This window comes from Felis catus, chromosome C2 (assembly GCF_018350175.1).
Source record: "Felis catus isolate Fca126 chromosome C2, F.catus_Fca126_mat1.0, whole genome shotgun sequence".
Taxonomy (NCBI): Eukaryota; Metazoa; Chordata; class Mammalia; order Carnivora; family Felidae; genus Felis; species Felis catus.
The window spans coordinates 119,604,793-119,628,986 of NC_058376.1; the positions used below are offsets into that span (position 1 = coordinate 119,604,793).

Below are 24,194 nucleotides of genomic sequence, written 5' to 3' on the forward strand. Positions count from 1 at the left end.
GAGACCTGGAAAGGAATGAGTCTTTGATCAAACCAATCATGAAGCCCACTGAAGACCTAGACTTTCCAGTTACATTAGTCAATAAATCTCTTTTGTTTTTAAATTTGTTTTATTTTACAGTAAATGTTAAGCTGCTTAACAAAGAAACAACATAAACTGATTGCTAAAATAAGATGATAGTTTATTTCTGGCGTAATAGTTTGACTTCACTATCTAAGCCTAAAGGAGCAGCTTTGTTAAATGAGGTGATCCAGGGAGTTAGAGTCATCCATATTATTACTCTGCTGCCACTAGGATGATCTCCTTTTGGGGATGGTTGAAGCTGGGTCACTGCCTGGTCTATAGCCCACCCTATAGGAAAAGAAGAAAGAGGGGTTAGGGAATTGTATCCCCAATATTTTAAGGCCAAAGCCTAGAAATGGGAAACATTACTTCTATTCACATATCATTGGTTCTAAGTTTCATTACCTGGCCATACCAAACTACAAAGCTGACAGGGAAATGGAGTCTCTACCTGCATGCCTTTCTAAAACTTGATTACTCAGTAAGAAGGGGAAAATAGATTTAGGAGATAGCTTTAGGAACCTGTCACACAGCTTAAGTTTTTTCTGTTCCTTATAATATCAAAAGTTCTGAGACATAAGAGGAGACATTCATGTTAACATTTGTATATAATGAGATAAGTACTATAGAAACCAAAAAAAAATGAAGCATTTCCCCCCCATATCTTTCCTTAAGGGTAAAAATTGCAATTAAAAGGAACTGTTTCTTCCAACATTATTAGTAAGGCAGATTTAAATCATTAGAAGTTTCCTGGGGAAGTTCAGTAATTTTCCTTTGACCTGTTGTCTCACAATTGTCTCTATCCTGATCTATTAACTGCTTTTCATTCAATCCCCTGCTTTACTTCAAAGTATAGTCTCCAGAATGGCCTTTTATTGAATATGTTGAATCATTGTCTTTCTGAGCACATGCAAAACTAAAAATGTTTTCCAATTAATCATTACTTTTACCTGTTTAAATGAGCCTACAGAAATAGTCAATGGCATTTATATAAAAGTACTTCAACCAACCCAAACTTGGTCAATATTTATTACACTCATTGGGCCATCTATGTGTAAATGGCTCATTTTAGTCATATAATTTCCCTGTAAAATTGCATAATGGAATGTGTTAGTTAAAAACCTAAAGAAATGATGTTACAATTTTATTTGAAAAAGTATTTACTTCTTATTAAAAAATAGCAGCATACCAGAGCATGTAGGCTTTTTAATATACTTTTTTTCTTAAAATTTTTTAATGTTCATTTATTTTTGAGAGAGACAGAGACAGAGCGTGAGTGGGGGAGGGGCAGAGAGAGAGGGAGACACAGAATCTGAAACAGGCTCCAGGCTCTGAGCTGTCAGCACAGAGCCTGACACGGGGCTCGAATTCACAGACTGTGAGATCATGACCTGAGCAGAAGTCGGACACCCAACTGACTGAACCACCCATGCACCCCAAATAGACTGTTTTTTAAAGCAGTATTAGATTCACAGCAAAATTGAGAGGAAAGTACAGAGAGTTCTTCTATACTTCATTGCTCCCACACATGCTCAGCCACTTTCATTATCAACATTCCCATCAGAGTGGTACACTTGTTACAATTGATGAACCTGCATTGACACATCATAATCACCCAGACTCCATATTTATATTAGGGTTCACTCTTGGTGTTGTACATCCTATGGGTTTTGACAAATGTGTAATGACACGTATTCACCAATATTATACAGTACTGTATGATCCACAGTATCATACAGAATAGTTTCACTGCCCTAAAATCATCCTATTCCTGGCAACCATTGATCTTTTCACTCTCTACATAGCTTTGCCTTTTCCAGAATGTCATATAGCTGGAATCATACAGTGTATAACTTTTCAGGTAAGCTTGTTTCACTTAGTAATATCTATTTAAGTTTCCTTGAGATCAAGATATCTCAAATATAGCCATCCCCTTTTTTATAATAGTCCAGCTGATAATTTTCACTTAAAGTCTTTTTTTTTCCATTTAAAATATTCTGATTCCACATTAGATCTAAAGTGAGGCTTTTAAAAGCTTTGGAAATCATTACTGAAGTTTCCCAAGAAGCTATTTTCTCCCCTTTTGACCACCAATATTTTATTTTCATCCTTAATCTCAAAAGTTTGCTCTCCTATGAAGGGAATTTTCATTATAGTATTACTTCTTTTCAGACCCTATGGTTTATAGATAGACACACACACACAAGCTCATTTATTTATAAATATGTATATGTTTTTAAATTTTAAGATTTTAGTATCTTTAAAAATGACAGACCCTAGAAACCAGGTCTGTCAATGGCTGTTGCCTTTTTCATTCATCTTCCAAAGAGCTCTCTTAAAGAATTGTTTGTATAGTAATAAGATGAATTATAATAATAAACAATACCTTCATTATTCATTAAAGAAAAATTCACTAAAAAATGATAACTATTAATCAGTGTTTTATCAATTACATAATAGACCCTATGTAATGACTATCTTGTATATTGGCATGGCATTAAATTTAATTCATATTGATTAGTGCAAAGATAAAGAAATAGAACTATAAAATGAAATATTTATAGTCTCTGTCAGAATTTCAAGCTTAAGTATTTATTTCACGTCATATATTGTGTAAGTTACCAATCTAAGATCATAACATAATTTGGTGTCTGGGAAATTGCATAAGTTTAACAAAAAAATATACATATTCTTAAGTTGTTTTCCTATACTGACATGTAATTCTTGAATTCACATTACATTTTGAAAGAGGTGTATTCATCTGTGAAATAGTTCAATGAATACACTTGCACTTTACAAATTCACTATTTAAATATCAACGACAGATGCATTAAACATTGGACAACAGATTCAGTGGTCTTCAAAGTGAGACATGCACACACCTTAGTTGCTATGCAAATTGAACCAGGGGGTATGTGGCAAGAAAACATTAGAACACATATTTCTTGTTAACTTTTGAAAATCTCATCTATTTAAAATAGCTTTTTTTAAATGAATTCCCATGATCTATAAGATATCAGTAATGGGAACACATATATGTGATTTATAAATAAATTTTTTTTAATGAGTGTAGTGCCTTTTTTTCTAAGAGCATGGATCAAATTAAAAAGGTTGTAGACACTGACTCTAGATATAAAGCTCATTGTTCTCTGTTGTATGGCTCATACCTAATATAGTCCTTGACACAAAGTAGATATGCTCAATAAATATTTGTGAATGAATAATTAATCAGAATGGGTAGGGAAGGGCTCCATGCATTATTTAAATCTTGGAATGCCATGGAAATAGGCCCAATATATAAATAGGCCAAGTAACATTTTCCAGACCTGTTTTTATTTTTTTTTTTTTAGGACACTTAGACTTTTAGTGGTTGCTGTGATACTAGATGGTCCCAGAAAGCACAAAGCCCTCTGAAATGCATTCCAGAATTGTTGTTGTTTTTGTTGTTGTTGCTTTAGCTTTACTGAAGAACACAAAATTAAAAACAAACAAGTAAACCACATAAGTAGTTGATATACTAGAATTCCATTTCGACTTAAAGATGAAGAGGCAATTAGGTAAGAATTTGCTATTGAATCTAAACATGTTGAAAGGGAGCAAAATGAGGTGCTGACAAGGATATTTACCAAGACACATCTTCTAATATTCAAAATCTAAACCTTTAAGAACAAGTGTCGTTAAAAAATCCTTGCAAGACTTTATACCTTTAAGTTTCTACAGGTTTCTTAGAGTCTTTAGAATTAAGTAAAAAAGGAGAAATAGATATTTAGAGAGCAATTCTTTTTAAAAAGGAACGAGTGACAGTATGGTTTCTTATACAGAAATGATAGCCCTGTTATTTTGGAGAGAATGGTAGTATTTTCTCAGAAACCTGCAGTGTGGGCTTCAGAAAGAAATGAAAGAAATAAGATTTCTTATTGACAGTTAAACTTGAAGGTCAAAACAGAGAAGATAATTGCATAGGTATGCAAAGTCACTGGAAAGACAGTCTGAGCTGTCCCCAGATTGAATGAATCATTATGTCCAAAGAAAGACTGTTGTTAATAAGGTGAGGGCTACTCAGTCAAGTAGCACAGTTTTCCTAGCTGCTAAGACTTCAGAGTATTTGACCTCAGATGAGTTCCAGTGTAGTTATGGATCCAGGGGGTATTCCCAATGGACTTTTGAGAGTGTTTGTTTTGTTTTGTTTTCAAATAAGACTTTCCTCATTCTGAGTTTCAGTGTAGTGTTTTTGCTTGCTCTGATTGCATCCCACCAAAGGGCCTTCTGAGCAAGGGGCCTTCTCCTGATTTGGTTGCTCAGTTGTGTTCACCTACATGAAGAAAAATATACTGATTATATGAATTTGGGTCCTTTGTAATTCCCGAGGTAGTGGTTTCTTACAGTGAATTAATTAGGTGGTTTCTGATGATGTTTGGAGTTCAAGCTGAGGAGGTGACCATGGTAAAGATGTAGGCACTCCAATCTATGAGACAGAGTTTTTGTTATGCATGAACTGATGTCTTCTTTCAGTTTGGATTCATTTTAGGAACCATGAAAATTGCTCAGGTCTTATGTTTCCTGAATGAGGACAAAAGCAAAGTATTTGGCATTTAAAAATGTTAAAAGGTTGGTCTGAATCCAGAATTTAGCAGTCCCGGGTCCTGGGCTCCACTCAGCCTCTGTTTAAAGAATTTAGCTTGGCTACCTCTTCTTTGTGCTCTCTCGTTTACCCCAAAAAGGATTTGTACACAAAGCACAGTACTTTCGTGTCTATATGAAAGAGCAAAGAAACTTGGACTTTGCTATGTTTTTTATAGGGGTGGCACAGTCATTTCACATTGTGCATTGTACAGCAAAGCTCCCGTAGATCTAGCAGCAGCTCTCCTCAATGTTTTCATCCTTGGAGTAGCTGTTTAAAAATCAACCTGTCTCCCCACCCCCTTTTCTTTGCAGGTGGTGCTCTTTCTTACACACACACACCCCAAATTTCACAGTCCTCAGCCCAAACCCTACCCCTTTCAAAGTCCTGCCTACCATCAGGCCTGTTCTCCCCTGAGAAGAGCAGTCTTATCTCTGAATGCCCTCCTCCTGTTGAATTGTCCCCCAGATTCTTAAGAAAAAAAAATCCATTACATCAGTATAGCAATGAGAACAAAAACTTCCTTGGAAAGACTGAAATAATGTGTCATTTTAGTTTTAAAAATAAACAAGAATCAGTTGGATGATTTCTTATTTAACATAGTCACAAATTCTTTAAAAAATGTGAAAATTAAAGCAAAAGAAAATAATTATTTAAACCTTTGAATTCGGTAATAAATGATCCAATTACAGGTAAAACCAGAAAGGCCTTGAAAAGAATTCCAAGGGATGTTTTAAAATATCAGGCAATGAAAGAATACATAAAGAATGATATTTATTTTTTAGATTACAAAGTCAATTGCTGGAAAAGCATTCCTCTTCATCACAGACCATTATCCAGGTTATTGCATTATTATTTTTTTAATCATTAATTTGGTGGTCTTTCATTTTTCTATTATTATTACAACAGTACTATGAGGTCATTATACACATTTTCTCCCCCAGCTTTAATGAGATGTAATTGACATACAACATCATGTATGTTAAAGTGTACAATATGTTGATTTTATGCACTTATATATTGCAAAATGATCATCCCAGAACATTAGCTACCACTGCCATCACTTCCATAATTACAGTTTCTTTTTTGTGGTGATAGCGTTTAAGATTTACTGTCTTAGCAACTTTGAAAGGTTATTATGTTTTGTTTTTATTTTATTCTAAGGAAAACCATTTGACTAGTCTTCACCCACTGTCAAGTGATCTGACACTAGGCAAGTCATTATGTTTCTTTGAACTTCAGTTTCTTCATCTGTAACATAGGATTAATATTTGCCCTGTTACAAATATTAAATGATATAGTTAGTGTATGGATAATAAGGAAAATTTTAACAATTGGCCCCACAGTCCTTCTAGGGAAGAAGTTAAGGGACAGTTGCCTATGTGCTAGGTTATAAGGTGAGAGTTTGCAGTTTTTTTCCCCCTCAAAATTATCCCTCCAAAAAAGAGAGCAACCTTAAATTCAAGTCTCATACATCATTCTTTCAATAGTTGGGCAACAAATAACTATTTAGGGAGTATATGTCTGAAACAGCTTCAATCAGTGTTAATTTCAGTTATTTATAAAGGTCACCTGAGATTCTTGGTTATTTAAAAAAAAAAAAAAAGAAGGCAAAGAAATTTAACCCCGCTACTATAATCATCATTCCCTAGGGTGACCTCTGAATTGTAAGTGTTGAATGTCATTGTAAATAAGGCTTAAGTGTCACTTTAAAAAGCAATAAATTAAATGGTTACATTATGGAGAACATAAATAACAAGTTGATTCTTACGACTTGGGATAAAATTTCAGTTTAAGCAGTCTGGCAGGATTAAAAATGCTGTACTTCCAACTAGTTAGAAAGAAACGAACTTGATGTGTTTGGAGGAACTGTGTCAGATGACTTAACAATGGCTCTATTGATGGCAAAGACACTCATGTCAGTTGTGAAGAATTTTCATGAACTGTGAGAATGAGGATAAAAACCCAGTATTTTATAAAGCAGTATAGGTTCATGTGTATTTTTAAATATGATTGTGTGATTCAGTTGATAAACTCAATACCGTAAGAAGACATTTGACTATTTCTCCTATGTCAATCATTTAATGTTGGCCAGAAACTTTTTAAAGGGGATCTTCTCTTTTGGAAAATGCATTCTTGGATCTCTTATATTCAGGCACAGATGGTATCCTGATGGGATGGGTATTTTGTTGGAGAATTTGTGGCTCTAGATGAAAAGAGGAGTTTGTTTGCTCCTAAGAGTAGGGGACAAGAAGTGAGGGAGGCAGGGAGGCTATAGTCACCCATAAGTATAGGGAGATGGGCAGGTGTACATTCCCAGTGTTGAAGAAACTGAACCACAGGAAAAGAATAGAGATGAATCTGTTCATCTGAGATTACCTATGTGCTGCAATATAAACCCCTTCCAAGTCTCTCATGACACCCCAGATATTCAGAAATTCTGTACACTTTCACAAGCTTTGTGAGAGTAGAATTTTTGTGGAACTCAAGAAAGGGGATGTCTTGCATCTGAGTTAACACTGGAATTGGGCAGAAATAGCCTGGAAGCCAAAATGACCTTAGGGTATGAAATATTCTCTGTTCTCTCACCTTGTACCTGTGGGAAATTTGAGGAAAGCTCAGAGCTTTCTTTCACCAAGCAGAGGTCAGGTCAGTCTCCCCCAGACCAAGCAGGAAGGGGGCACCAATGACATGTGTGAATTGGGAGCACTAACGCACTTAACAAAGTTAAGATATTATTATTACTTTCTGTCCAATAACTTGTATCAAAAAGTTAACTACTTCTGATACAAACCCAATGGAGTATTTTAAGTGTCCAATTCTATGACTTTAAGAAAATGTATTGTTTGAGGCCTTTGTGTATTTTTAGAACTTGGGTTTATTTTCTCTTACCTCATTTGAGCCCTATTTTCAAAGAAAGAGTATTTGAGTAATTGATTATTAATTTGAAAATAAATACTTTGTGAAATAAGAAGAGTGTCTCATTTTTCTGAAATCAAACCTGTCACTAAGTGGGTTTAGATCTTCTTCCTTAGTTTTTACATGACATTTAAGTGCTTTTGCTAGAGCTTCACACTTTCTCAATTTTTCTGTGTACCAATTTTATAATTTACTTTTATTTTACAAAAAGATGAGAAGTTTGACTTCATTATTTATGTTACCAGCGAGCTTTTCTCAGGAACATAAATACTAGGAGTAGAGAACATCTAGGTCATAGAACCCAAGTTGTGGAAGGCTCCAATAAAACCTTTAGGAGTATTACTTTTCAAAATTAATGGAAAAAGCTTTATCTTCAAGAATCAGAAGTTACTCTTAAAAAATCAACAAGATGGAATTAAAACAGGTTCTGATTTTTTTCTAAGATCTTCTTTATATATCTCTAGTTTCCATAATAAAAACAGCTTTTATCAGTTTTGGTCAATGAAAGTGGCATTTGATAATCTTTGGTAAGAAAAGTAGTTATATGAAGTTGCTTCTGTTATTAAGTATTGATAAATTAGTCTTATTTGAGCCATTTTATTTCTTAAATAATTTTAAGCATGTATCTGTTTTGAAAGCATGCATCTAGCTTATGCAGGACTGAATAATTAGGGGGCAAATAAGCTGGACATGCTTTGTAGTTTACTGTCATATACAGTAAGGATTTATTTCTGAAAATATTTAAGATTTGAAGAATGGGGAGAGGCAAGATGCCACTTTTTTAGTCTCAAAGGGCTTTTACTGTGATCTTTATGTTTCTTGTTATCTTGAATCTATTTCTGTAAAACTTGTAGTAGCTATTTTCCAAAAGAACTTGAGGCACAACTGCTGATATATAATTACAGCCATATTATTATGTCTCTTGGTATAATCCACTATAATCAAAGTTGTTTACTCCCTGATTATATATCCAATTGTTCTACCAACCATGAAACAGTTGCTATGAATGTTCTTGAGAACCAATTTTTTCCTCCTTCTCAGTCCTTCATGAAATCTGCGTCTGTGTTTATTGTAAAATCTTGAAGAACTTGTCTCTTAGACACTAGTTATCTCCTACATAAAATTTCATGTAAGAAATTTATTTTGAAATTTAGTTTCAAGGCCCCAACTTTCGATTCTGACAGAGAAGAATGAAAATTGAGGGAGAAGCAATCAGGGAGACGTAACTCAAAAAATAATTCTAAGAAAAAAAATTATCCTTGGCTGACCTTGTTTATATATTTTTGTTCTTCATGCTGGAAAGCATTTTTGTTCATCCATGAGGACTCCATGTTGTCTTGGGGATTGGAGTAGCATGTGTAATCCCAGGTTTACATGCTTCACACTCACTTACTGTGCCTGTGACCAATGTTGATAGATAATCCAGATTTTCTTTCCTAACGTGACCTCACAACCCTTGTCAATACACAGGATTGGCAGCCACTGCCAAAAAATCAATTGGCTTGCAAGATGAAACCCATTTGTCGTCTTCAGGTTAGAAAGTGTAAGTAACAACTCCCCCGTTAAATACTTTTATTGTTTGTGTGAAGACATTGAAACCTTCTTATCAAATTTGCAGATGACATCATGGTGTGAAGACTGATTGTTATAGAGCAGCTTAGTTTTGTGCAGAGAACAGTGGTCTCGGTATGAGTTCCGATTTTGACCCCCTCCCTTACATTTGACACTGCACGAATCACCTTCCTTCTTCTATCCTGTTTTCCCTTTTGTAAAATGAGTATCATAATGTACCATTTAGGTCTGCAGTTAGAAACTTTTAAAATAATGGTTGCGACAACCTTTGTAGATTGTCTAATGATATACACGTGGAAATCAAAGTTCCCTTTATATTTTCCCTGGAAAACTGAGGCATATGTTTTACTCTTTTGTTTTAGTCTTCTCAGGCTTCCATAGCAAAATACAACAGACTACATGGTTTAAACAGCAGAAAATTATTTTCTTAAAAGTTCTGGAAGCTGGAAAGTCCAACATCAGTGTCTGGCAAGGTTTTGTTTCTAGTAATGGCTTTCTCTCTGGCTCATAGACAGCTCTCTTCTCACTGTACCTTCACAGGGGAGAGAGTGAAAGCTCTGGTATGTTTCTTACAAGTACACTAATCCTATTGGAGTAGTACCCTACCCTAGTGACCTAATTTAACCTTAATTATTTCTATAAAAGCCCTATTCCCAAATATAATCACATTAGGGGATAGGGCTTTAATATATCAATTTTGTGGGGACACAAACATTCAGTTGATTACATCTGTATATCTTGAACTCTTGACCCAAGAAGGGCTGACAGTCACATCAGCAAATCTGAACCTAGACACAGGGAAGCCATATCTATTTTTACTATGCCAGGGAAATCCAGGAGGGCCAACTTGATAAGTGTAGTTCTTATAATACTATTCTGAGCCAAGTAATACCAAGAAACTGGAGTTCTGTTAAGGGCTCAAAAGAAAGAAGTCAGATCCACCTTTGGATTTTGGCTGAGAATTCCTGGGGATCAGGCACTACTTGCTCACCTTTTCACAAGGTCCTTCTAAGGAATCACATAGTGAAAGGCTACAGGCCTAGAGAGACCCATGCCAAGGATAATGAAGCCCTAGGATATAGCAGTCATCATGAGATCCTATGCAAGGGGTAGGTATGCTGTTATCTGCTCATTATCTAGACAGAACTGAAGTTAAACAGACCACTCACCCCTAACAGGCAAGAGAAGCAGGTTAGTCCATTAGATCCAAAGAGCTGGAAATTTTCCCTTCCTTCCTCTTCCCTACGCCTCCCTTTCCTTGTTTCCTTCTTCCTCATCTCCCCCTAGTTCTTATTTTCTTCTAGAATACTTTAGGTGAATATTTGGCTAAAAGTAGGGAAGTCTCCCTTATATCTGTCAGGCTCCAAATAAATTAATAAACTCTTTTATACATCACTGAATAAAAGGTTCAAAATGCCAAGAGTTAAACATTAGTCAAGTTTTTAAATAAAGTTACTTCATTGTCTACTCAAGAAAAGGTGAAGTAAAGATGGATCTGCAGAGTCCTATTCTGGCTGACTCTGACCATAGTAGGACCAAACAGGAGCATTAGAGCTTTCATCTTGCCAGTGGGGGGACAGTGAGAGGTAGAGTGGAGTACAGTTTCAGGTTCAGTATTTAGCAAGCCTTGGGGCCCTGTATATTAAAAACTCAGGAGTTCCATGCTGATAAGTACCTGCTCCAAGAGATTGATGAAAGCCAGTACTGTTTCTGCCTCAGTTTTCTGTTCAGCACTCCAGTTCTCTAGGGAACTATAAAGCCTAGTACAGCCCTTAAGTCTGGGAAGAAACGGCTCTTGCCCAAGCCTTGGGTTTGGGGCAGCTTGCATATCACAGATATCAAATTTCAAAGACTTGAGAATATTTTTTTGGGAAGTTTGGTAACTGATAGAAAAAATGATATTTGTAAGAGAGGGATTTATGAGCTGAACTGGGTATCCATCAAGGCCAGAAGATGCAGGGCTGAGAACCCTCACCTGTGATAGTGGTAGGAGAGTGGGGAAGAGTAGGTGGAGAAAAATCACAGACTCTGCCCCGGAAAACCAGAAAGAGGGAGTAGTTGTTTTATTTGAAGCTGGCTCCTATTCATTTAAAGTGACATCTAAGCAAACTTGATTCCATAGATAATTGTGCTCCCTTTCTCTCCTTTGGGAGGAAATTCTGAGAAGGAAAAATTCATCATGAGGAGGAGAATTGGCCCCCTTCAGCATTCTGGGGAGCTTGTCTGGGTCACCAGGCATGGGCCCAGTTTCTGCTCTGCTCTCCCTTACCCCAGCAGATCCTTGTTGGACCAGAAGAGGGGCCTAATAACTTAGTCATCAAGGCTTCAGTGCAATATATGGAAAATTGGTGGGAGAGAGGGTGACTTGGGGACCCTTACTACACTTTTTCCAATTCCCCGTGCTGGGTTACATGACAGGGCCTGGATCCTGCATCTGAGATTCTGGTCATCGTCTGAGGTCTGATTTAATAAACTGATTACCTGAAGGAAAAATCCTATTTCTAGCTCTTCTGGGCTTGAGTTATTACTGCCCTTCCTCCCTAGAACTCCCAACATCACCACATTTACCACCACAACCCCCACATTGGGCCATCTTGGGTAATTTGGTTACCTTGAGCTAAACCCTAGTTTGCCTTGGCACATTGAATATTAAGTAAAATTAATTCTCCCTTAACCCCATTTTCTCCCAGACCTGATTCTCTGGTGAAAAATGATGATTTCAGGAAAATTGCAAATCAGATGGAAATTCTGGGTTGGCTGCTATAGGACTGTCATTACAAGGTAACATACACTGGGTGGCTTAAACAATAGAAATTAATTTTCTCATAATTCTGGAGGCTAGAAGTCCAAGATTGAGGAGTTGGCTAGGTCAGTTTCTCCTCAGGCCTCTCTGCTTGGCTTGTAGATGATTGCTTTCTCAGTATCCTCACATGGTCTTTCCACTGTGGATGCATATTTCTTTTTTCAACATTTTTTTTTTATTTATTTTTGGGACAGAGAGAGACAGAGCATGAACGGGTGAGGGGCAGAGAGAGAGGGAGACACAGAATCGGAAACAGGCTCCAGGCTCTGAGCCATCAGCCCAGAGCCCGATGTGGGGCTTGAACTCACGGAGCGCGAGATCGTGACCTGGCTGAAGTCGGACGCTTAACCGACTGCGCCACCCAGGAGCCCCTGGATGCATATTTCTAATGTCTCTCTCTTCTTATAAGGACCACAATCATATTGAATTAGGGTCCATACTAATGACTTCATTTTAACCTAATTATTTCTTAAATACCATATCTCCAAATACAATTACATTCTCAGGTACTGAAGGGTAGGACTTCAACATATGAATTTTGTAAGGGACACAATTCAGCCCATACATGTCACTTATACACTGTGTGACCTTGGGAAAGTTATTTAACCCTTCTGAGCCTCAATTTCTACATTGTAAAGTGGGAAGAGGAATATCCACCCTATGAGGTTCTTATGAAAATTATATATATACTATATGTAAACAATCAAAATGATCTTTGGCACAGAGTAGACCCAGAGACCTTGGGATGCCAACTTGACTATTATGGGGTAGATGAATGTGTGATCAATAGCTTGTCTTATACAAATTGCTCATACTACAGTCTCTGTGTGCATATGTGAATGTGGGTAGAAAACACATAATTTCCAGATAACTACTCATGCTTTTTAGTGTCTGATAAGAGTATGTATAATTTAGTTTGAGGAAATAGCCCTGTACAATTTCAAATTTCAGAACTGAAAGTTATAATCAAATTCGTGTTAAAAAATGAAGGGAGACCTGTTTTTATTTCACTGTAGTTTTTTTTTTTTTTTAACTCTCAACACTTTAACTTTGGAATGAAGCAGTTCAAATTATATTCTCTAATAGTCTTTGGTGTGCATTTTACAAATGGGAGAAACAGAGCAAAACAGAAGAAAGGAATGTACCATTGGTATAATGGAGTTCATTTTTCTTCTTTCTTTTTCAATATATTGTTTTTGAAGTGGTTTCCCACAGGAATAGAATTTCCTTCATGAAAGTTGAAATGAAACTGAAGAGCTCTTCACACAGAGAACACCGTGTGATTCCAAATGTGCTTCCTATCCCTTTCCATGTTGAGACTGGATTTTCTGTGACATCATTCTGAGAAATGTGTGTACCATGGCTGGGGTTATCGTATGGGGCAAGGTCCATCTCAGGGAACAACAGCAACAAAGAGAAAATAAGCTAAAGAGAATTTGCTTTTCCTTAGTGTCCCTTGCCATGTACATCTGGTAATTTCCAGAGGCTCTGGTCAAGGGCTCATCTGGGGACAGGGCTGAGCTGAGCCCATTCTAATTTAGGTCATCAGAGAGGTTCAGGAGGAGTGCTCAGGCCTATAGTTACTCCTGTAGTTTGATTCAGGGGGCAAGGTGCTTTGGCCTGAAAAAGGGCATTCTACTCCATGGGCATGAGCACATCAAGGAGGAAAGGAAGGGAGGCCTTGCATTGATAGTTTGATGTCTTTTTCTGAACACTCTGGGGGCATTTTCAGGACTTTGCACTCATTTTTGGTAGTCTTTTCCCATCCTGTCTAATGAGATAGTTCTTTTGCCCTGGCAGCTAGTTTAAGTGCAGATAACTTTCCCTTATGCCTTCCATCTACTTCTCCCATCTCCCTGAAAGCCCCAGACCCAGGCCTCATCTCTGGGCAGTGGTTATGTCTTCTCACTGGTTTCTCCAGCCTTTCTCAAACCCATGTTCCACACTGGAACCAAAGTGTCCTACTGATAAAGCTCCAAATCGTTTTTAGATCCCATAGCAATGCCAGATAAAATACAAGATACCCAGTAAATTTAATTTAGATAAACGATATTTTTTAGTATAACTATGCCCAATTCATACTTATTTTAAAAAGTCATTTGTTGTTTATCTGAAATTAAAGTTTAACTGGGCATCGTGATTTTTATCTGCTGAATATGGCAAATCAGGGCCTTACATACTCTAGCCCAACCTCGCTTTTACCTTTTTTGCATATCACAAGTTCTCTCTGTTGCTTAACTGCTTGCAATTACCCCAAACAGGCTGTTCAGTCTGAATTCCCCAGAACAGACCCTATGACAAGGCCTGGTGTGCAAAGCACTTTATTTGGGAAGCTCAGAACATACTGGTGGGAAGTGGGGCAGTGACACAGGAAAAGGAACCCAGTGCCCACAGTTGGACTGGCGCCAAATCCCTGGGGAAATTCTGGGAAACACTGTGAAACATATTTAGAATTATCCCATCCAAGGGGAGAATAAATGGGGGAATTTACGTATCAGCTACACCACTCTGTCATTGGTTGAGGACAACCCTTGGGGATGTTATATTCCTTCCAGGTTTTTTACCAGCATTTCCCAAAAAAGGGAAAAATGCCCCTCTGCTTCCTGGGGGAAATCTCAGGTTTAGATGCAGATACAGGCAAGGTGAATGTGCACTGGAGAACAGGACATTTTCAAGCCCAATGTACATGGGCAGGGTAGCCACCTGCTACACAGATAATACTTTTTCCCTTCTAGGTCTTTTTCTTAGCTACTGTCTCAGACTCTTCCCATCTCTCTACTGCCCTTTGTTCTACTCATTCTGTAGTATTCAATTTAGATGTCACTTCGGAATGAATGCCTTCCTCCTCCACCCCCACCCACTCATACATCCAAAATTCAAGTGCTCCCCACATCCTTGTGATAACTTCTATTACAACTCTGACTAATTTTCTATTACAATGTTAAATAAAGCTTTTCAGGCAATTTAGTTATGAGCATGTGTCGAGGTTTATTAGAACTTTGCTGCAAGGAAAAGACCTGTAAGAGTGTATATTAGCCAATTGAAAGATGCTTTCTTGTAAGAAATTTTATAGTTAGAAGAATGATTACATAATTATTGTTGAATCAGATATAAAAAAGAAGAAAGAATGTTTGGTTAAAGATCACCAGATTCTAGGGGTAACTGAGTGGTTCAGTCGGTTAAGTGTCCAACTGTTAGGTCTTGGCTCAGGTCGTGATCTCATGGTTCATGGGATTAAGCCCCATGTCAGGCTCCATGCCAAGTGTGGAGCTTACTTGGGATTCTTTCTCTGCCTCTCTCTCTGCCCCTCCCCCACATCCAACCCCTACCCCCTGCTCATGCATGCAATATCTCAAAATAATTAAATAAGCTTAGAAAATTTTTTAAAAAAAGATCATCAGATTCTTGATTGGCAGTCATCAGGGTAACCAGTCACTTGATTCCCCAGAGCAAATTTTCATCTATTAAAATCTGTAGGGGAATTGTTTAAAAATTAATTAGGAGTAACGCTTTCTCCCAAAAGAACATAATAAATTACATCACTCAAAACATGTTTTTTTTTTTTTTTCTCAGACTGGGATTGGGATAGCTTTTTCTTTTCTAAAAATGTGATTACATGTTTCCTTCTCTTTTGCCTCCCCCTTACTCCTTGAGGTTGATAACTAGTTATTATTATACATGCCCTGTAACTAGTACAGTTGCAGAGCCCTCAGTACACACTTTAATGGGGACTAAGTAAAAGTCAATCAATTTCTTATATACCAGCATTTAATAAGTAAATTTAAAATTAAACACATATTACCATTTACATTAGTACCCCCCAAATTTAAATATGTAGGTATAAATTTAACAAAATATGCACAAAATCTATGTAAAGAGAACTACAAATCTCTGATGAAAGATATTAAATACATGCATACATACATACACATTCCATGTTCATGGATAGAAAGTCTCAATATTGTCAAGATATTAGTTCTTCCCACTTTATCTATAGAGAATCAATGCAATCCCAATCAAAATCTTGGCAACTTACCTTGTGGATATCAACAAATTGATTCTAAAGTTTACATGGAGACGCAAAAGACCCAGAATAGTTAACTCAATATTGAGGGACAAGAACAAATTCAGAGAACTATACTACCCAGCTTCAAAACTTACTATAAAGCTACAGTATTCAAAAAACTGTGGTATTGCTGAAAGAATAGAAAAGTAGTTCATTGGAACAGAATAGAGAATTCAGAAATAGACCAGCATAAGTATAGTCAACTTATCTTTAACACAAGAGCAAAGACAATAAAATGAAGCAAAGATAGTCTTTTGAGGAAATGGTGCTGGAAAAAATGGATACCACATGCAAAAATATAAATCTAGACATAGACCATTCCTTACAAAAGTTAATTCAAAATGAATCAGAGTTCCAAATACAAAACAAAAGGCTATAAAACTCATAGGAAATAACAGGAGAAATCTGGGTGATCTTGGATATGGTGACTACTTTTAGATACAACAACAATGGTATTGTTCATGAAGGAGGCAATTGATAAGCTGGACTTCATTAAAACTAGACTTCACCAAGATGGTAACGTAGATCATTCCTGACTTTGCTCCCCATCATAAGAAGGACAGCTAGCAACTACTCAAGATGAGAACTTCACTGAAAGAATTCTAGAACATGAGGGTGAGTCTAAATCACCTCCTACACCACAGAGACAAGACAGATTGCATTAGAAGGGTAAGAGAAGTGACTACCTAATGACTTTTTTTCACTTCCCTCAGGCCAGTGCAACACTATATGGAGGGGTTTTCCTTGAGCCATTAGGTCCTCCAGTAAGACAAAAAGAGAACCCAGGGGAAGACAACCAGTCTTCCCCACTGACCATTGGGGTTGCTTTGTGGGAACCTCTACTCTCATCTCACTCCATGGGGATTTCAGGGGAACCTTGGGGGCTTGACCACTGGGAATCTGACTTATGATGGAGAAGCAGGGAGGATCTTATAACAACAAGCACATGGATCTTGGCAGATCAAGTTTATACCTGCAATGATAAAGTAGTAATCTCAACCAATGGTTTTGCTCATCTGAAGAAACATATTGGTAATGCAGTCTGACTAGGGAACTCATTGGGGTGCAGATCTGCCTGATTTGAATTTTTAAATGAAGGGTATTGCTAGCCCTAGAGCTTTGTTTGCCCGTGCTCAGGCAAGGAGCTGAATAATGGCCCTGCCCACTATGGTGAGTATCTCCTGGTCACATCTACTGGCCAGAGGAACACCTACAAGCTGTGTAGAACAGTAGTGCTCAAACTGAGAGGTGGGTAGGTAGAGCTTATCACCTCCAGAGCAAAGCCAGTACCAGGCACAGGAAAGTTTCTGTGCTATACATAGGCAGAAGGATTAATTCATAGCCAAAGCTGAGGGTAGCTCCCAACCACTCCCAGCTAGATAGCCTGGGAAATTGAGAGTTGCCTGGAGTGACCCTTCCCCTTTCCTTGTTCCAGACAAGGGAGCTTGAACATAGGCCTACCTGCTGTGGCTCCCTGTCCCACCTGACCAGAAGAGCTGGCAAGGATGCCTGGGAGCTCTGTGCTGCAGTAGTGCTTAAGCTGAGACACAGGTAGGCAGAACCAATAGTTTTCAGAGCAAAGCCAGTGGCCCTTTCCAACCAGGGAATTTGGGGCACAGGTTGGCTTGAGTTAAGACAACAAAGAGCTTTGCCAGTTTTACAGCTGCTTCTCCCACTATGCCCATATAGAGAAACTAAATTGTAGCCCCACTTATCGCTGCATATAGCCTCAAGCCTGCCTAACCAAGGAACCTAACCAGAGCACATGGTAAGCTGTAGAGTCTATCCAATAGCCCTGCTTACAGTGACACTTGAACAGAGAGCCATCTGTGACTTTCCCTGTCTACAAAGAAGAATTGGTGGCCTCAGCTGACAAGCAAATTTAGTGCACACTTTTGCCTGATTTGGGTCCCCAAACAATGAGCTGTACAAGCCCTAAGTCCCATACTGCTGACCAGTCAGGGAAGGAAAGATAATTCATAGCCTCATCTATTAATGAATATAGTACCCAAACCTAACCATCTAGTAAGTGTGAACAGAGAATCTAGACAGTCATGGAACCCATCCTGCAGCCTCACTTGGGTAGTGAACCAAAAAAGCAGCCCTATTCAACTGTTCTCACCCAGTGGCACCACCATCTCCATCCCTGGCCTCAGAACTTGCACAGTTGCCTCACCCCAAAATAAATCATAATCACAGGCCCCACCTACCCAAGAACATTACCAGTATACATGTCCAGAAACACAAACTGTTGACTGTTTGAATTTGACTGTTTGGAGACCTGTCTCTGCCAAAACAAACCTGTAAAGTCTGGAAGAGGAACCTGATTACTTAAATACACAGATAGCAACATAAGGAATGAAGGATCACAAAAAGTAGGTAAATATGACGCCAACAAAAGAAACTAATAAAGCTCTAATAGATGATTTTAAAGAAATGGAGATATATGGACTATAAGACAAAGAATTCCAAATAATTTTCTTAAAGAAGTCTAGTGAATTCCAAGAACACACAGACAACTAAACAAAATTAGGAAAACAAAGCATGAACAAAATGAAAAGTTTGACTAAGTAATAGAATTGAAAGAAAGAAGGAAAGCAAGAAAAAAGAAAGAAAGAAAGAAAGAAAGAAAGAAAGAAAGAAAGAAAGAAAGAAAGAAAGAGAAAGAAAGAAAGAAAGAAAGAAAGAAAGAAAGAAAGAAAGAAAGAAAGAAAGAAAGAAAGAAAGAAAGAAAGAGAGAAAGAAAGAAAGAAAGAAAAGAAAAGAAAAAAAAAACATTCTAGAGCTGAAAAATATAATACTGGTGCATGGGAAGATGGCTGAGCAGATATCCAAGTCTATGCTCTTTGTGTCTGGGTAACATGTCAGTCACCCATTGCAGAATAAGTTTTCAGAAAACTTGTAACTGATCAAAAGCTTTCAGATAATTGGAGGATAGAAAATGTAGTGACATCTACATATGAAATAGCAAACCCTCCCAATTATGGAGGGCACAATTAAATAAAAAAGCATATTATTCCCATCAGTCTGTGGGGTTAACATTGCCTGGCAGGTTACCAAAGAAGACTTTGCTACATCTGATTATATACTACATATGGATGAAAGCAATCTGAGATACTTGAATAGGAAAAGAAATGCAAATCTAAAATTGAACTACTTGAGAGTTATCCACAAAAACAATTTATTATTGAAACAATTTATTATTTATTATGGGAATGAGTCTGACTTTGAGACTATCTACTAGCAGTGTGTGAGGTGCTGCAGAGCCTTCTTGGAGAAAGCCTGCTAATGTCATTACCATTTCTCCCTACAGCCTCATGGTGAGTGCCATAGTCTTCACAGTTAGGCCACAGTTGTTTCTTCATTTGACTCACTGTTTCTTATCTTTAAAAAATAATTATAGATAGAAATCAGCTTTTGTGTTTGGCAGACAAATAAATAAAAATGTTTGATCCAGAACAACAACAACAAAAAATTTTTAAAGCATCAATAGAAAGGAGAAGTATCTACAAGGGAATCCCCATAAAGCTATTAGTAAAATTTTCAACGGAAATATTTGAGGCCAGGAGAGAATGGGATGACATATTCAAAATGTTAAAAGAAAAAAAAAAACCCTGTCAACCAAGAATACTATACCCAGTGAAGCTATTCTACAAAAATGAAGGAGGGATAAAGACTTTCCCAGAAAACCAAAAGCTGACGGAGTTCATTACCACTAGACCTGCCATACAAGAAATGCTAAAGGGAGTTCTTTGAATGGAAATAAAAAGAGCCTAGCAAACATCATAAAAACGTAAAAAAATTAGTGTAAAGGTCACTGGTTATGGAATATATAGTCAAGGGTAGACTCTGTAATTTGTAATTGTGGTATGTAATTTACTTACAACAATGGTTTAAAGTTAAGAAAATAAATATAATAAAAATGTCCATAACTGGAATAATCTCTTATTAATTATACACTACGAAAATATGTAAGTTGTAACAGCAATAGCCTAAAATGTGAGAGGGAGAAGTAAAAGTGTAAAGTATGCAATGAAGTATTATAATTTTAAGATATTTTATGTAAGCCTCATGGTCATCACAAGGGAAAAACCTATAACAATGATAGATTTTTAAAAAGAAGGAAGAAAAAGATGGAGAAAGAGAAGGAGAAGAAATCAAAGCATATGGATACCAAAGGACATCAAAACATGAACAAAGATAGCAGGATAAGGAACATTGAACAATGGATATACAAAACAACCAGAAAACAATTAACAAAATAGCAGTAGTAGTCCTTACCTATCAATAATTATTTTAAATGTAAATAGATTAAATTCTCTAATCAAAAGACATAGAATGGGTGAATGGACAAAAAACAAGACCCAATGAAATACTACTTACAAGAGATTCACTTTATTTTCATTATTATTTTTTAATATATATTTTTTTACTTTTAAGTGATTCTAGTTTACAGAGAAGTTGCAGAGATGGTGCAGAGGGCTTCTGTACTCCTTGCTCAGTTCCTGCTGATGCCAGCATCTCAGGTTTCCACAGTACTTTTGTCCAAACCATGGAAGCAGCATTGGTCTATTGCCTGATGCAAGGCTTTATCTCCCAGGCATCCTTCTCAGGTCTGGTCCAACCAGGCCTACCTTACATGTCGCAGTTCTGAACCTTCTCAGGGCTGTCAGAGTTTGTCAGTGAGCCTCATTCAAGGTCTATTTGATGTAAGATAAGGTTCTGGGCTTTCAGGTAGAAGACCACAGGGATGACTGTTCTTCTCAACAAATCATAGTGGGAGCATGCAATATCTTGTCTAGAATTCTGGCCTGTGGCACATTTGTAGCCATAGTGGATCCATTATTTCTCCAAAAGGTGTGAGCTTTCTTGAGAGAGTGGTGGTCTTGTGTCTCCTGTATTTTTCTCTTTGGAAGGAAATGAGGGCCCTGCAGGTGAGGTGGTTGGTATTGTTTGCAGTTGGAGGGAAGATTGGTATGTGACAGCTTTCAGTGGTGCCAGCTGTCATTGCACCCTGTTCTTATTCTTGGGACCCTGGGTGTTGCTTCACTTTAGCCTTAAATACAGACATAGACTGAGAGTGAAGGAATGAGAAAAGTTGTTCAAGCAAATGGTAACCAAAAAAAAAAAAAAAAAAAAAAAAAGGCAGGGGTAGTTACATCAGATAAAATAGATTTTAAACTAAAAATAGTAAAGAGAGCCAAGATCATTACATGATAATAAAGCGGTCAGTTCATCAAGGGGATATAACAATTGTAAATATATATGTGCCCAAAACCTGAACACCTAAGTATATAAAGCAAAACTAACCAAATAGAGAAATGATAATGGTAGAGTACTTTAATTCTTCACACTATACAATGGATAGACCATTCAGACAGAATCAATGAAGAAAGAGCAGATTTGAACAAATTATTGACCAAGTGGACTTAACAGACATACATAATATTCTACCTAAAAGTAGTGGAATATGCCTTCTTCTCAAGTGTACATGGAAAAATTTCTAAGACAACCATATATTAGACCAGAAGACAAGTCTTAGAAAATTCAAGAATATTGAAATTATACCAAATATCCTCTCTGACCATAATAGCATAAAACTATAAATTGGTAACAGGAAGAAAACTGGATAATTCATAAATACATGGGAATTAAACACTCCCCTTAAAAACCAATGGATCAAAGAAATTAAAGAGGGATAAACAAGTTTCTAGAAACAAATGAAAATGGAAACATAATATACCAGAACTCATGGGATGCACCAAAGGTATTTTAAAGAGAGAAGGTCATAACAATAAACATCTATATTAAGAAGCAATAAAAATTTCAAATAAGCAACCTAGCTCTGTGCCTTAAGGAACTAAAAAAAGAAGAAAAGGCTGAGCCTGAAGTTAGTAGGAGAAAGGAAATAGTAAAGATTAGCACAGAAATAAGTGAAGTCAAGAACAGAAAATCAATAGAAAAGATTAACCAAACTAAGAGTTGTTTTTTGAAAAGATGAACAAAACTGACAAATCCTTACCTAGACTAATGAAAAAACAGGATCCAAATCAACAAAATCATAAATGAAAAAGGAGACATTACGGCCGATACCCCGGAAATACAAAGAATCATAAAAATGCACTATGAACAACTGTATACCAACACATTAGACACCTAGGAGAAATGAAAAATTCTTAGAAATATATAATTTACCAAGACTGAATTGGGAAAAAGTAGAAAATCTGAATAGATCAGTTAGTAGTAAGGTTATCAAATTGCTAATCAAAAATTTCCCAACAAAGAAAAGGCCAGGAATTCAAAGCTTCACTGGTGAATTTTACCAAACAATTAAAGAAGAATTAACACCAGTCTTTGTCAAAATCTTCAGAAAAAAAGAAATCAAAGAGGAGGGAACATTCCCAAATTTATTTTAAGAGGCCAGCGTTATCCAAAGCCAGAAAAGGTATCCCTGATAAATATAGATGAAAAAACTCCCAATAAAATACTAGCAAACCAAATTCAGAAGCACTTCAAAAAAGGTTCATTCACCATAATCAAATAGCATTATTTCCTGGGATGTAAGGATGGTTCAACATACACAAATCAATTCATGTGATACATCACATTAATTGAAGAAAAAAAAAAAAAACTAAGTTTGATCACCTCAATGGATTCAGAAAAAGCATTTTTAGAAAATTTAACATACATTCATGATAAAAACTCTTAACAAATTACAGATAGAAGGAACATATCTCAGCATAGTAAAGTCCATATATGACAAGCCCACAACTAACATCATATTCAATGATGAAAGTTTAAAAGCTTTTCCTCTGAGATCAGGAACAAGACAAGGATGCTCACTGTCACCATTTCTAGTCAAAATAGTACTGGCATTCCTAGCTAGAGCAATCAGGCAAGAAAAATAAATAAAACAATCATAATGGGAAAGGAAGAAGTAAAATTATCTTTATTTGCAGATGACATACTGCGTATAGAAAATCCTAAAGCCTCAACCATTAGATTTAATCAATGAATTCAGTAAAGTTGCAAGATAAAAAATAACATACAAAAATCTGAAAAAGAATTAAATTGATCCTCTTTACACTAGCCATCAAAAACAGTTAAAAAATCAGGAAAAAAAGTAATCAAGGAGGTGACAGTTCTCTACTCTGAAAACTATAAGACACTTATGAAAGAAATCAAAGAACACAAATAAATGGAAAGGTATCTCATGTTCATGGATTGGAAGAATTGATATTAATTAATTAATATTGTTAAAATGTTAATACTGACCAAAGCCATTTGTAGATTCAATGAAATCTCTGTTTGGATTCCAATGGCATTTTTTACAGAAGTAGAGGAAATTCACACTAAAATTTTTATGGAACTTATAGATCCCAAATAGCCAAAGAAATCCTGAGAAAGAACAATGCAGGAGGCATAACACTTTTTATTTCAAGCTATACTATAAAGCTATAATATAACAACAACAACAACAACAACAAAACAATTATACTGGCATATAAACAGACACATAGACTAGTGGAATAGAATAAAAAACCCAGAAATAAACCCGAGCATATATAGTCAACTAATATTTGACATGGGAACCAAGAATACTCGATGGCGAAAAGACAGTCTCTTCAATAAATAGTGCAGGGATAATTGGATATTCAAAAGAATGAAACTGGACCCCAATCTTACGCTACTCACAAAAGTTATCTTGAAATGGATTAAGAACTTAAATATAATACCTGAAACTATGAAAGTCCTAGAAGAAATCATAGGAATAAAACTTCTTGACCTGGATCTTGGTAATGATATTTTGTTTTTAAATTTAATTTAATTTAAAATTCCAGTATAGTTAAAATACAGTGTTATATTATTTTCAGGAGCATAAATAGCAATTCACCAGTCCCATACATCACCCAGTGCTCATCACAGCAAGTGCACTTCTTAATCCCCATCACCTATTTCACCCATCCCCTTTACCTCCCCTCTGGTAACTATGAGTTTGTTCTTTATAGTTAAGAGTCTGTTTATTGGTTTCTCTCTCTCTTTTTTTTCTTTGCTCATTTGTTTTGTTTCTCAAATTCCACATATAAGTGAAATCATATGGTGTTGTCTTTCTCTGACTTACTTCACTTAGCATTATACTCTCACTCCAT

At 36.5% G+C, this 24,194-nt stretch overlaps 1 protein-coding gene, 1 long non-coding RNA gene and 1 pseudogene across 14 annotated transcripts in view; 2 read left to right on the plus strand and 1 right to left on the minus strand.

Annotated features, from left to right (window-relative positions):
* SLC9A9 (solute carrier family 9 member A9) overlaps positions 1-24,194 on the plus strand; it is a 693,980-nt gene that overhangs the window by 41,773 nt on the left and 628,013 nt on the right. The window lies entirely within an intron of this gene.
* The window catches only part of LOC109491467, a 67,708-nt gene continuing 43,671 nt past the window's right edge, over positions 158-24,194 (minus strand). For all 3 annotated transcript variants that reach the window (XR_006585439.1, XR_006585437.1, XR_006585436.1), the window contains one exon: positions 158-351. This is a non-coding gene — a long non-coding RNA (uncharacterized LOC109491467). The remainder of the gene's footprint in view (positions 352-24,194) is intronic.
* Positions 18,860-22,690, plus strand: LOC101096097 (annotated as a pseudogene).